This window comes from Taudactylus pleione, unplaced genomic scaffold (genome assembly GCF_031769625.1).
Source record: "Taudactylus pleione unplaced genomic scaffold, aTauple2 ptg000618l, whole genome shotgun sequence".
Classification (NCBI taxonomy): Eukaryota; Metazoa; Chordata; class Amphibia; order Anura; family Myobatrachidae; genus Taudactylus; species Taudactylus pleione.
Window position 1 is genome coordinate 1,571,341 of NW_028285020.1, and position 14,822 is coordinate 1,586,162.

Here is a 14,822-nt window from a genome sequence, read left to right on the forward strand (position 1 = left end):
TGTAAGTGATGGCAAGGAGACTACTAACCTGAACTTGATTTATAGTGTAAGTGATGGCAAGGAGACTACTAACCTGAACTGGCTTTATACTGTGATGGCAAGAGACTACTAACCTGCACTGGCTTTATACTGTAAGTGATGGCAAGGAGGCTACTAACCTGAACTGGCTTTATACTGTGATGGCATGGAGACTACTAACCTGAACTGGCTTTATACTGTGATGGCAAGGAGACTACTAACCTGAACTGGCTTTATACTGTGATGTCAAGGAGACTACTAACCTGAACTGGCTTTATACTGTAAGTGATGGCAAGGAGACTACTAAACTGAACTGGCTTTATACTGTAATGACAAGGAGACTACTTACCTGAACTGGCTTTATACTGTAATGGCAAGGAGACTACTAACCTGAACTGGCTTTATACTGTAAGTGATGGCAAGGAGGCTACTAACCTGAACTAGCTTTATAATGTATGTGATGGAAAGGAGACTACTAACCTGAACTGTCTTTATACTGTAAGTGATGGCATGGAGACTACTAACCTGAACTGGCTTTATACTGTAAGTGATGGCAAGGAGACTAGTAACCTGAACTGGCTTTATACTGTGATGGCAAGGAGACTATTAACCTGAACTGGCTTTATACTGTAAGTGATGGCAAGTAGACTACTAACCTGAACTGGCATTATACTGTGAAGGCAAGGAGACTACTAACCTGATCTGGCTTTATACTGTGATGGCAAGGAGACTACTAACCTGAACTGGCTTTATACTGTAAGTGATGGCAAGGAGACTACTAACCTGAACTGGCTTTATACTGTAATGGCAAGGAGACTACTAACCTGCACTGGCTTTATACTGTAAGTGATGGCAAGGAGACTACTAACCTGTACTGGCTTTATACTGTGAAGGCAAGGAGACTACTAACCTGCACTGGCTTTATACTGTGATGGCATCGAGACTACTAACCTGAACTGGCTTTATACTGTGATGTCAAGGAGACTACTAACCTGAACTGGCTTTTTACTGTAAGTGATGGCAAGGAGACTACTAACCTGAACTGGCTTTATACTGTGATGGCAAGGAGACTACTAACCTGAACTGGCTTTATACTGTGATGGCAAGGAGACTACTAACCTGAACTGGCTTTATACTGTAAGTGATGGCAAGTAGACTACTAACCTGAACTGGCTTTATTCTGTGATGGCAAGGAGACTACTAACCTGCACTGGCTTTTTACTGTAAGTGATGGCAAGGAGACTACTAACCTGAACTGGCTTTATACTGTGATGGCAAGGAGACTACTAACCTGAACTGGATTTATACTGTAAGTGATGGGAAGGAGACTACTAACCTGAACTGGCTTTATACTGTGATGGCAAGGAGACTACTAACCTGAACTGGCTTTATACTGTAAGTGATGGCAAGTAGACTACTAACATGAACTGGCTTTATACTGTGATGGCAAGGAGACTACTAACCTGCACTGGCTTTATACTGTGATGGCAAGGAGACTACTAACCTGAACTGGCTTTATACTGTAAGTGATGGCAAGGAGACTACTAACCTGAACTAACTTTATACTGTGATGGCAAGGAGACTACTAACCTGCACTGGTTTTATACTGTAAGTGATGGCAAGGAGACTACTAACCTGAACTGGCTTGATACTGTAAGTGATGGCAAGGAGAGTACTAACCTAAACTGGCTTTATACTGTGATGGCAAGGAGACTACTAACCTGAACTAGCTTTATACAGTGATGGCAAGGAGACTACTAACCTGAACTGGCTTTATACTGTGATAGCAAGGAGATTACTAACCTGAACTGGCTTTATACTGTAAGTGATGCCAAGGAGACTACTTACCTGAACTGGCTTTATACTGTAATGACAAGGAGAGTACTAACCTGAACTGGCTTTATACAGTAAGTGATGGCAAGGAGGCTACTAACCTGAACTAGCTTTATACTGTATGTGATGGCAAGGAGACTACTAACCTGAACTGGCTTTATACCGTGATGGCAAGGAGACTACTAACCTGAACTGGCTTTATACAGTAAGTGATGGCAAGGACACTACTAACCTGAACTAGCTTTATACTGTATGTGATGGAAAGGAGACTACTAACCTGAACTGGCTTCATACTGTAAGTGATGGCAAGGAGACTACTAACCTGAACTGGCTTTATACTGTAAGTGATGGCAAGGAGACTACTAACCTGAACTGGCTTTATACTGTAAGTGATGGCAAGGAGACTACTAACCTGAACTGGCTTTATACTGTGATGGCAAGGAGACTACTAACCTGAACTGGCATTATACTGTAAGTGATGGCAAGGAGACTACTAACCTGAACTGGCATTATACTGTAAGTGATGGCAAGGAGACTACTAACCTGAATTGGCTTTATACTGTGATGACAAGGAGACTACTAACCTGAACTAGCTTTATACTGTGATGGCAAGGAGACTACTAATCTGAACTGGCTTTATACTGTGATGGCAAGGAGACTACTAACCTGAACTAGCTTTATACTGAGATGGCAAGGAGACTACTAACCTGAACTGGCTTTATACTGTAAGTGATGGCAAGAAGACTACTAACCTGAACTGGCTTTATACTGTGATAGCAAGGAGACTACTAACCTGAACTGGCTTTATACTGTAAGTGATGGCTAGAAGACTACTAACCTGAACTGTCTTTATACTGTGATGGCAAGGACACTACTAACCTGAACTGGCTTTATACTGTGATGGCAAAGATACCACTAACCTGAACTGGCTTTATACTGGAAGTGATGGCAAGGAGACTACTAACCTGAACTGCCATTATACTTTGATGGCAAGGAGACTACTAACCTGAACTGGCTTTATACTGTGATGGCAAAGATACCACTAACCTGAACTGGCTTTATACTGTAAGTGATGGCAAGGAGACTACTAACCTGAACTGGATTTATACTTTGATGGCAAGGAGACTACTAACCTGAACTGGCTTTATACTGTGATGGCAAGGAGACTACTAACCTGAACTGGCTTTATACTGTAAGTAATGGCAAGGAGACTACTAACCTGAACTGGCTTTATACTGTAAGTGATGGCAAGGAGACTACTAACCTGAACTGACTTTATACTGTGATGGCAAGGAGACTACTAACCTGAACTGGCATTATAGTGTAAGTGATGGCAAGGAGACTACTAACCTGAACTTGCTTTATACTGTGATGACAAGGAGACTACTAACCTGCACTGGCTTTATACTGTGATGGCAAGGACACTACTAACCTGATCTGGCTTTATGCAGTAAGTGATGGCAAGAAGGCTACTATCCTGAACTAGCTTTATACTGTATGTGATGGCAAGGAGACTACTAACCTAAACTGGCTTTATACTGTGATGGCAAGGAGACTACTAACCTGAACTAGCTTTATACTGTATGTGATGGCAAGGAGACTACTAACCTGAACTGGCTTTATACTGTGATGGCAAGGAGACTACTAACCTGAACTGGCTTTATACTGTGATGGCAAGGAGACTACTAACCTGAACTGGCTTTATACTGTAATGGCAAGGAGACTACTAACCTGAACTGGCTTTATACAGTAAGTGATGGCAAGGAGGCTACTAACCTGAACTAGCTTTATACTGTATGTGATGGCAAGGAGACTACTAACCTGAACTGGCTTTATACTGTGATGGCAAGGAGACTACTAACCTGAACTGGCTTTATACAGTAAGTGATGGCAAGGAGGCTACTAACCTGAACTGGCTTTATACTGTATGTGATGGAAATGAGACTACTAACCTGAACTGGCTTTATACAGTAAGTGATGGCAAGGAGGCTACTAACCTGAACTGGCTTTATACTCTATGTGATGGCAAGGAGACTACTAACCTGAACTGGCTTTATACTGTGATGGCAAGGAGACTACTAATCTGAACTGGCTTTATACAGTAAGTGATGGCAAGGAGGCTACTAACCTGTACTAGCTTTATACTGTATGTGATGGAAAAGAGACTACTAACCTGAACTAGCTTTATACAGTAAGTGATGGCAAGGAGGCTACTAACCTGAACTAGCTTTATACTGTATGTGATGGAAAAGAGACTACTAACCTGAACTGGCTTTATACAGTAAGTGATGGCAAGGAGGCTACTAACCTGAACTAGCTTTATACTGTATGTGATGGAAAAGAGACTACTAACCTGAACTGGCTTTATATTGTAAGTGATGGCAAGGAGACTACTAACCTGAACTGGCTTTAAACTGTAAGTGATGGCATGGAGACTACTAACCTGAACTAGCTTTATACTGTGATGGCATTGAGACTAGTAACCTGAACTGGCTTTATACTGTGATGGCTAGGAGACTACTACCCTGAACTGGCTTTATACTGTAAGTGATGGCAAGGAGACTACTAACCTGAACTGGCTTTATACTGTGATGACAAGGAGACTACTAACCTGCACTGGCTTTATACTGTGATGGCAAGGAGACTACTAACCTGAACTGGCTTTATACTGTAAGTGATGGCAAGGAGACTACTAACCTGAACTGGCTTTATAGTGTAATGACAAGGAGACTACTAACTTGAACTGGCTTTATACTGTAATGGCAAGGAGACTACTAACCTGAACTGGCTTTATACTGTGATGGCATGGAGACTACTAACCTGAACTGGCTTTATATAGTAAGTGATGGCAAGGAGGCTACTAACCTGAACTAGCTTTATACTGTATGTGATGGAAAGGAGACTACTAACCTGAACTGGCTTTATACTGTAAGTGATGGCAAGGAGACTACTAACCTGAACTGGCTTTATACTGTAAGTGATGGCAAGGAGACTAATAACCTGAACTGGCTTTATACTGTGATAGCAAGGAGACTACTAACCTGAACTGGCTTTATACTGTAAGTGGTGGCACGGAGACTACAAACCTGAACTGGCTTTATACTGTGAAGGCAAGGAGACTACTAACCTGAACTGGCTTTATACTGTGATGGCAAGGAGACTACCAACTTGAACTGGCTTTATACTGTAAGTGATGGCAAGGAGACTACTAACCTGAACTGGCTTTATACTGTGATGGCAAGGAGACTACTAACCTGCGCTGGCTTTATACTGTAAGTGATGGCAAGGAGACTACTAACCTGCACTGGCTTTATACTGTGATGGCAAAGAGACTACTAACCTGAACTGGCTTTATACTGTGATGGCAAGGAGACTACTAACCTGCACTGGCTTTATACTGTAAGTGATGGCAAGGAGACTACTAACCTGAACTGGCTTTATACTGTGATGGCAAGGAAACTGCTAACCTGAACTGGCTTTATACTGTGATGGCAAGGAGACTACTAACCTGAACTGGCTTTATACTGTAAGTGATGCCAAGTAGACTACTATCCTGAACTGGCTTTATACTGTAATGACAAGGAGACTACTAACCTGAACTGGCTTTATACTGTAATGGCAAGGAGACTACTAACCTGAACTGGCTTTATACAGTAAGTGATGGCAAGGAGGCTACTAACCTGAACTAGCTTTATACTGTATGTGATGGCAAGGAGACTACTAACCTGAACTGGCTTTATACTGTGATGGCAAGGAGACTACTAACCAGAACTGGCTTTATACAGTAAGTGATGGCATGGAGGCTACTAACCTGAACTAGCTTTATACTGTATGTGATGGAATGGAGACAACTAACCTGAACTGGCTTTATACTGTGATGGCAAGGAGACTACTAACCTGAACTGGCTTGATACTGTAAGTGATGGCAAGGAGACTACTAACCTGAACTGGATTTATACTGTAAGTGATGGCAAGGAGACTACTAACCTGAACTGGCTTTATACTGTAAGTGATGGCAAGGAGACTAATAACCTGAACTGGCTTTATACTGTGATGGCAAGGAGACTACTAACCTGAACTGGCTTTATACTGTGATGGCAAGGAGACTACTAACCTGAACTGGCATTATACTGTGATGGCAAGGAGACTACTAACCTGAATTGGCTTTATACTGTGATGGCAAGGAGACTACTAACCTGAACTGGCTTTATACTGTGATGGCAAGGAGACTACTAACCTGAACTGCCTTTATACTGTGATGGCAAGGAGACTACTAACCTGAACTGGCTTTATACTGTAAGTGATGGCAAGGAGACTACTAACCTGAACTGGCTTTATACTGTAAGTGATGGCAAGGAGACTACTAACCTGAATTGGCTTTACACTGTGATGGCAAGGAGACTACTAACCTGAACTGGCTTTATACTGTGATGGCAAGGAGACTACTAACCTGAACTGGCTTTATACTGTAAGTGATGGCAAGGAGACTACTAACCTGAACTGGCTTTATACTGTAAGTGATGGCAAAGAGACTAATAACCTGAACTGGCTTTATACTGTAAGTGATGGCAAGGAGACCACTAACCTGAACTGACTTTATACTGTGATGGCAAGGAAACTACTAACCTGAACTGGCTTTATAGTGTAAGTGATGGCAAGGAGACTACTAACCTGAACTGGCTTTATACTGTGATGGCAAGAGACTACTAACCTGCACTGGCTTTATACTGTAAGTGATGGCAAGGAGACTTCTAACCTGAACTGGCTTTATACTGTGATGGCATGGAGACTACTAACCTGAACTGGCTTTATACTGTGATGGCAAGGAGACTACTAACCTGAACTGGCTTTATACTTTGATGGCAAGGAGACCACTAACCTGAACTGGCTTTATACTGTAAGTGATGGCAAGGAGACTACTAACCTGAACTGGCTTTATACTGTAATGACAAGGAGACTACTTACCTGAACTGGCTTTATACTGTAATGGCAAGGAGACTACTAACCTGAACTGGCTTTATACAGTAAGTGATGGCAAGGAGGCTACTAACCTGAACTAGCTTTATAATGTATGTGATGGCAAGGAGACTACTAACCTGAACTGGCTTTATACTGTAAGTGATGGCAAGGAGACTACTAACCTGAACTGGCTTTATACTGTAAGTGATGGCAAGGAGACTAGTAACCTGAACTGGCTTTATACTGTGATGGCATGGAGACTACTAACCTGAACTGGCTTTATATAGTAAGTGATGGCAAGGAGGCTACTAACCTGAACTAGCTTTATACTGTATGTGATGGAAAGGAGACTACTAACCTGAACTGGATTTATACTGTAAGTGATGGCAAGTAGACTACTAACCTGAACTGTCTTTATACTGTAAGTGATGGCAAGGAGACTAATAACCTGAACTGGCTTTATACTGTGATAGCAAGGAGACTACTAACCTGAACTGGCTTTATACTGTAAGTGGTGGCAAGGAGACTACAAACCTGAACTGGCTTTATACTGTGAAGGCAAGGAGACTACTAACCTGAACTGGCTTTATTCTGTGATGGCAAGGAGACTACCAACTTGAACTGGCTTTATACTGTAAGTGATGGCAAGGAGACTACTAACCTGAACTGGCTTTATACTGTGATGGCAAGGAGACTACTAACCTGCACTGGCTTTATACTGTAAGTGATGGCAAGGAGACTACTAACCTGCACTGGCTTTATACTGTGATGGCAAAGAGACTACTAACCTGAACTGGCTTTATACTGTGATGGCAAGGAGACTACTAACCTGCACTGGCTTTATACTGTAAGTGATGGCAAGGAGACTACTAACCTGAACTGGCTTTATACTGTGATGGCAAGGAGACTGCTAACCTGAACTGGCTTTATACTGTGATGGCAAGGAGACTACTAACCTGAACTGGCTTTATACTGTAAGTGATGCCAAGTAGACTACTAACCTGAACTGGCTTTATACTGTAATGACAAGGAGACTACTAACCTGAACTGGCTTTATACTGTAATGGCAAGGAGACTACTAACCTGAACTGGCTTTATACAGTAAGTGAAGGCAAGGAGGCTACTAACCTGAACTAGCTTTATACTGTATGTGATGGCAAGGAGACTACTAACCTGAACTGGCTTTATACTGTGATGGCAAGGAGACTACTAACCAGAACTGGCTTTATACAGTAAGTGATGGCATGGAGGCTACTAACCTGAACTAGCTTTATACTGTATGTGATGGAATGGAGACAACTAACCTGAACTGGCTTTATACTGTGATGGCAAGGAGACTACTAACCTGAACTGGCTTGATACTGTAAGTGATGGCAAGGAGACTACTAACCTGAACTGGATTTATACTGTAAGTGATGGCAAGGAGACTACTAACCTGAACTGGCTTTATACTGTAAGTGATGGCAAGGAGACTAATAACCTGAACTGGCTTTATACTGTGATGGCAAGGAGACTACTAACCTGAACTGGCTTTATACTGTGATGGCAAGGAGATTACTAACCTGAACTGGCATTATACTGTGATGGCAAGGAGACTACTAACCTGAATTGGCTTTATACTGTGATGGCAAGGAGACTACTAACCTGAACTGGCTTTATACTGTGATGGCAAGGAGACTACTAACCTGAACTGGCTTTATACTGTAAGTGATGGCAAGGAGACTACTAACCTGAACTGGCTTTATACTGTAAGTGATGGCAAGGAGACTACTAACCTGAATTGGCTTTACACTGTGATGGCAAGGAGACTACTAACCTGAACTGGCTTTATACTGTGATGGCAAGGAGACTACTAACCTGAACTGGCTTTATACTGTAAGTGATGGCAAGGAGACTACTAACCTGAACTGGCTTTATACTGTAAGTGATGTCAAGGAGACTACTAACCTGAACTGGCTTTATACTGTAAGTGATGGCAAGGAGACTAATAACCTGAACTGGCTTTATACTGTAAGTGATGGCAAGGAGACCACTAACCTGAACTGACTTTATACTGTGATGGCAAGGAAACTACTAACCTGAACTGGCTTTATAGTGTAAGTGATGGCAAGGAGACTACTAACCTGAACTGGCTTTATACTGTGATGGCAAGAGACTACTAACCTGCACTGGATTTATACTGTAAGTGATGGCAAGGAGACTTCTAACCTGAACTGGCTTTATACTGTGATGGCATGGAGACTACTAACCTGAACTGGCTTTATACTGTGATGGCAAGGAGACTACTAACCTGAACTGGCTTTATACTGTGATGGCAAGGAGACCACTAACCTGAACTGGCTTTATACTGTAAGTGATGGCAAGGAGACTACTAACCTGAACTGGCTTTATACTGTAATGACAAGGAGACTACTTACCTGAACTGGCTTTATACTGTAATGGCAAGGAGACTACTAACCTGAACTGGCTTTATACAGTAAGTGATGGCAAGGAGGCTACTAACCTGAACTAGCTTTATAATGTATGTGATGGCAAGGAGACTACTAACCTGAACTGGCTTTATACTGTAAGTGATGGCAAGGAGACTACTAACCTGAACTGGCTTTATACTGTAAGAGATGGCAAGGAGACTTGTAACCTGAACTGGCTTTATACTGTGATGGCAAGGAGACTACTAACCTGAACTGGCTTGTATACTGTACGTGGTGGCAAGGAGACTACTAACCTGAACTGGCATTATACTGTGAAGGCAAGGAGACTACTAACCTGATCTGGCTTTATACTGTGATGGCAAGGAGACTACTAACCTGAACTGGCTTTATACTGTAAGTGATGGCAATGAGACTACTAACCTGAACTGGCTTTATACTGTGATGGCAAGGAGACTACTAACCTGCACTGGCTTTATACTGTAAGTGATGGCAAGGAGACTACTAACCTGAACTGGCTTTATACTGTGATGGCAAGGAGACTACTAACCTGCACTGGCTTGTACTGTGATGGCAACGAGACTACTAACCTGAACTGGCTTTATACTGTGATGTCAAGGAGACTACTAACCTGAACTGGCTTTTTACTGTAAGTGATGGCAAGGAGACTACTAACCTGAACTGGCTTTATACTGTGATGGCAAGGAGACTACTAACCTGAACTGGCTTTATACTGTGATGGCAAGGAGACTACTAACCTGAACTGGCTTTATACTGTAAGTGATGGCAAGTAGACTACTAACCTGAACTGGCTTTATTCTGTGATGGCAAGGAGACTACTAACCTGCACTGGCTTTATACTGTAAGTGATGGCAAGGAGACTACTAACCTGAACTGGCTTTATACTGTGATGGCAAGGAGACTACTAACCTGAACTGGCTTTATACTGTGATGGCAAGGAGACTACTAACCTGAACTGGCTTTATACTGTAAGTGATGCCAAGTAGACTACTAACCTGAACTGGCTTTATACTGTAATGACAAGGAGACTTCTAACCTGAACTGGCTTTATACTGTAATGGCAAGGAGACTACTAATCTGAACTGGCTTTATACAGTAAGTGATGGCAAGGAGGCTACTAACCTGAACTAGCTTTATACTGTATCTGATGGCAAGGAGACAACTAACCTGAACTGGCTTTATACTGTGATGGCAAGGAGACTACTAACCTGAACTGGCTTCATACTGTAAGTGATGACAAGGAGACTACTAACCTGAACTGGATTTATACTGTAAGTGATGGCAAGGAGACTACTAACCTGAACTGGCTTTATACTGTAAGTGATGGCAAGGAGACTACTAACCAGAGCTGCCTTTATACTGTAAGTGATAGCAAGGAGACTACTAACCTGAACTAGCTTTATACTGTAAGTGATGGCAAGGAGACTACTAACCTGAACTGGCTTTATACTGTAAGTGATAGCAAGGAGACTACTAACCTGAACTGGCTTTATACTGTAAGTGATGGCAAGGAGACTACTAACCAGAACTGCCTTGATACTGTAAGTGATAGCAAGGAGACTACTAACCTGCACTGGCTTTATACTGTAAGTGATGGCAAGGAGACTACTAACCTGAACTGGCTTCATACTGTAAGTGATGACAAGGAGACTACTAACCTGAACTGGCCTTATACTGTAAGTGATGACAAGGAGACTACTAACCTGAACTGGCTTTATACTGTAAGTGATGACATGGAGACTACTAACCTGAACTGGCTTCATACTGTAAGTGATGACAAGGAGACTACTAACCTGAACTGGCTTCATACTGTAAGTGATGTCAAGGAGACTACTAACCTGAACTGGCTTTATACTGTAAGTGATGGCAAGGAGACTACTAACCAGAACTGCCTTTATACTGTAAGTGATAGCAAGGAGACTACTAACCTGCACTGGCTTTATACTGTAAGTGATGGCAAGGAGACTACTAACCTGAACTGGCTTTATACTGTGATGGCAAGGAGACTACTAACCTGAACTAGCTTTATACTGTGATGGCAAGGAGACTACTAACCTGAACTGGCTTTATACTGTGATGGCAAGGAGACTACTAACCTGAACTATCTTTATACTGTGATGGCAAGGAGACTACTAACCTGAACTGGCTTTATACTTTAAGTGATGGAAAGAAGACTACTAACCTGAACTGGCTTTATACTGTGATGGCAAGGAGACTACTAACCTGAACTGGCTTTATACTGTAAGTGATGGCAAGGAGACTACTAACCTGAACTAGCTGTATACTGTGATGGCAAGGACACTACTAACCTGAACTGCCTTTATACTTTAAGTGATGGCAAGGAGACTACTAACCTGAACTAGCTTTATACTGTGATGGCAAGGACACTACTAACCTGAACCGGCTTTATACTGTGATGGCAAGGATACCACTAACCTGAACTGGCTTTATACTGTAAGTGATGGCAAGGAGACTACTAACCTGAACTGGCTTTATACTGTGATGGCAAGGAGACTACTAACCTGAACTGGATTTATACTGTAAGTGATGGCAAGGAGACTACTAACCTGAACTGGCTTTATACTGTGATGGCAAGGAGACTACTAACCTGAACTGGCTTTATACTGTGATGTCAAGGAGACTACTAACCTGAACTGGCTTTTTACTGTAAGTGATGGCAAGGAGACTACTAACCTGAACTGGCTTTATACTGTAATGACAAGGAGACTACTTACCTGAACTGGCTTTATACTGTAATGGCAAGGAGACTACTAACCTGAACTGGCTTTATACAGTAAGTGATGGCAAGGAGGCTACTAACCTGAACTAGCTTTATAATGTATGTGATGGCAAGGAGACTACTAACCTGAACTGGCTTTATACTGTAAGTGATGGCAAGGAGACTACTAACCTGAACTGGCTTTATACTGTAAGAGATGGCAAGGAGACTAGTAACCTGAACTGGCTTTATACTGTGATGGCAAGGAGACTACTAACCTGAACTGGCTTGTATACTGTACGTGGTGGCAAGGAGACTACTAACCTGAACTGGCATTATACTGTGAAGGCAAGGAGACTACTAACCTGATCTGGCTTTATACTGTGATGGCAAGGAGACTACTAACCTGAACTGGCTTTATACTGTAAGTGATGGCAATGAGACTACTAACCTGAACTGGCTTTATACTGTGATGGCAAGGAGACTACTAACCTGCACTGGCTTTATACTGTAAGTGATGGCAAGGAGACTACTAACCTGAACTGGCTTTATACTGTGATGGCAAGGAGACTACTAACCTGCACTGGCTTGTACTGTGATGGCAACGAGACTACTAACCTGAACTGGCTTTATACTGTGATGTCAAGGAGACTACTAACCTGAACTGGCTCTTTACTGTAAGTGATGGCAAGGAGACTACTAACCTGAACTGGCTTTATACTGTGATGGCAAGGAGACTACTAACCTGAACTGGCTTTATACTGTGATGGCAAGGAGACTACTAACCTGAACTGGCTTTATACTGTAAGTGATGGCAAGTAGACTACTAACCTGAACTGGCTTTATTCTGTGATGGCAAGGAGACTACTAACCTGCACTGGCTTTATACTGTAAGTGATGGCAAGGAGACTACTAACCTGAACTGGCTTTATACTGTGATGGCAAGGAGACTACTAACCTGAACTGGCTTTATACTGTGATGGCAAGGAGATTACTAACCTGAACTGGCTTTATACTGTAAGTGATGCCAAGTAGACTACTAACCTGAACTGGCTTTATACTGTAATGACAAGGAGACTACTAACCTGAACTGGCTTTATACTGTAATGGCAAGGAGACTACTAATCTGAACTGGCTTTATACAGTAAGTGATGGCAAGGAGGCTACTAACCTGAACTAGCTTTATACTGTATCTGATGGCAAGGAGACAACTAACCTGAACTGGCTTTATACTGTGATGGCAAGGAGACTACTAACCTGAACTGGCTTCATACTGTAAGTGATGACAAGGAGACAACTAACCTGAACTGGCTTTATACTGTAAGTGATGGCAAGGAGACTACTAACCTGAACTGGCTTTATACTGTAAGTGATGGCAAGGAGACTACTAACCAGAACTGCCTTTATACTGTAAGTGATAGCAAGGAGACTACTAACCTGAACTAGCTTTATACTGTAAGTGATGGCAAGGAGACTACTAACCTGAACTGGCTTTATACTGTAAGTGATAGCAAGGAGACTACTAACCTGAACTGGCTTTATACTGTAAGTGATGGCAAGGAGACTACTAACCAGAACTGCCTTTATACTGTAAGTGATAGCAAGGAGACTACTAACCTGCACTGGCTTCATACTGTAAGTGATGACAAGGAGACTACTAACCTGAACTGGCTTTATACTGTAAGTGATAGCAAGGAGACTACTAACCTGAACTGGCTTTATACTGTAAGTGATGGCAAGGAGACTACTAACCTGCACTGGCTTTATACTGTAAGTGATGGCAAGGAGACTACTAACCTGAACTGGCTTTATACTGTGATGGCAAGGAGACTACTAAACTGAACTAGATTTATACTGTGATGGCAAGGAGACTACTAACCTGAACTGGCTTTATACTGTGATGGCAAGGAGACTACTAACCTGAACTATCTTTATACTGTGATGGCAAGGAGACTACTAACCTGAACTGGCTTTATACTTTAAGTGATGGAAAGAAGACTACTAACCTGAACTGGCTTTATACTGTGATGGCAAGGAGACTACTAACCTGAACTGGCTTTATACTGTAAGTGATGGCAAGGAGACTACTAACCTGAACTAGCTGTATACTGTGATGGCAAGGACACTACTAACCTGAACTGCCTTTATACTTTAAGTGATGGCAAGGAGACTACTAACCTGAACTAGCTTTATACTGTGATGGCAAGGACACTACTAACCTGAACCGGCTTTATACTGTGATGGCAAGGATACCACTAACCTGAACTGGCTTTATACTGTAAGTGATGGCAAGGAGACTACTAACCTGAACTGGCTTTATACTGTGATGGCAAGGAGACTACTAACCTGAACTGGATTTATACTGTAAGTGATGGCAAGGAGACTACTAACCTGAACTGGCTTTATACTGTGATGGCAAGGAGACTACTAACCTGAACTGGCTTTATACTGTGATGTCAAGGAGACTACTAACCTGAACTGGCTTTTTACTGTAAGTGATGGCAAGGAGACTAATAACCTGAACTGGCTTTATACTGTAAGTGATGGCAAGGAGACCACTAACCTGAACTGACTTTATACTGTGATGGCAAGGAAACTACTAACCTGAACTGGCTTTATAGTGTAAGTGATGGCAAGGAGACTACTAACCTGAACTGGCTTTATACTGTGATGGCAAGAGACTACTAACCTGCACTGGATTTATACTGTAAGTGATGGCAAGGAGACTTCTAACCTGAACTGGCTTTATACTATGATGGCATGGAGACTACTAACCTGAACTGGCTTTATACTGTGATGGCAAGGAGACTACTAACCTGAACTGGCTTTATACTGTGATGGCA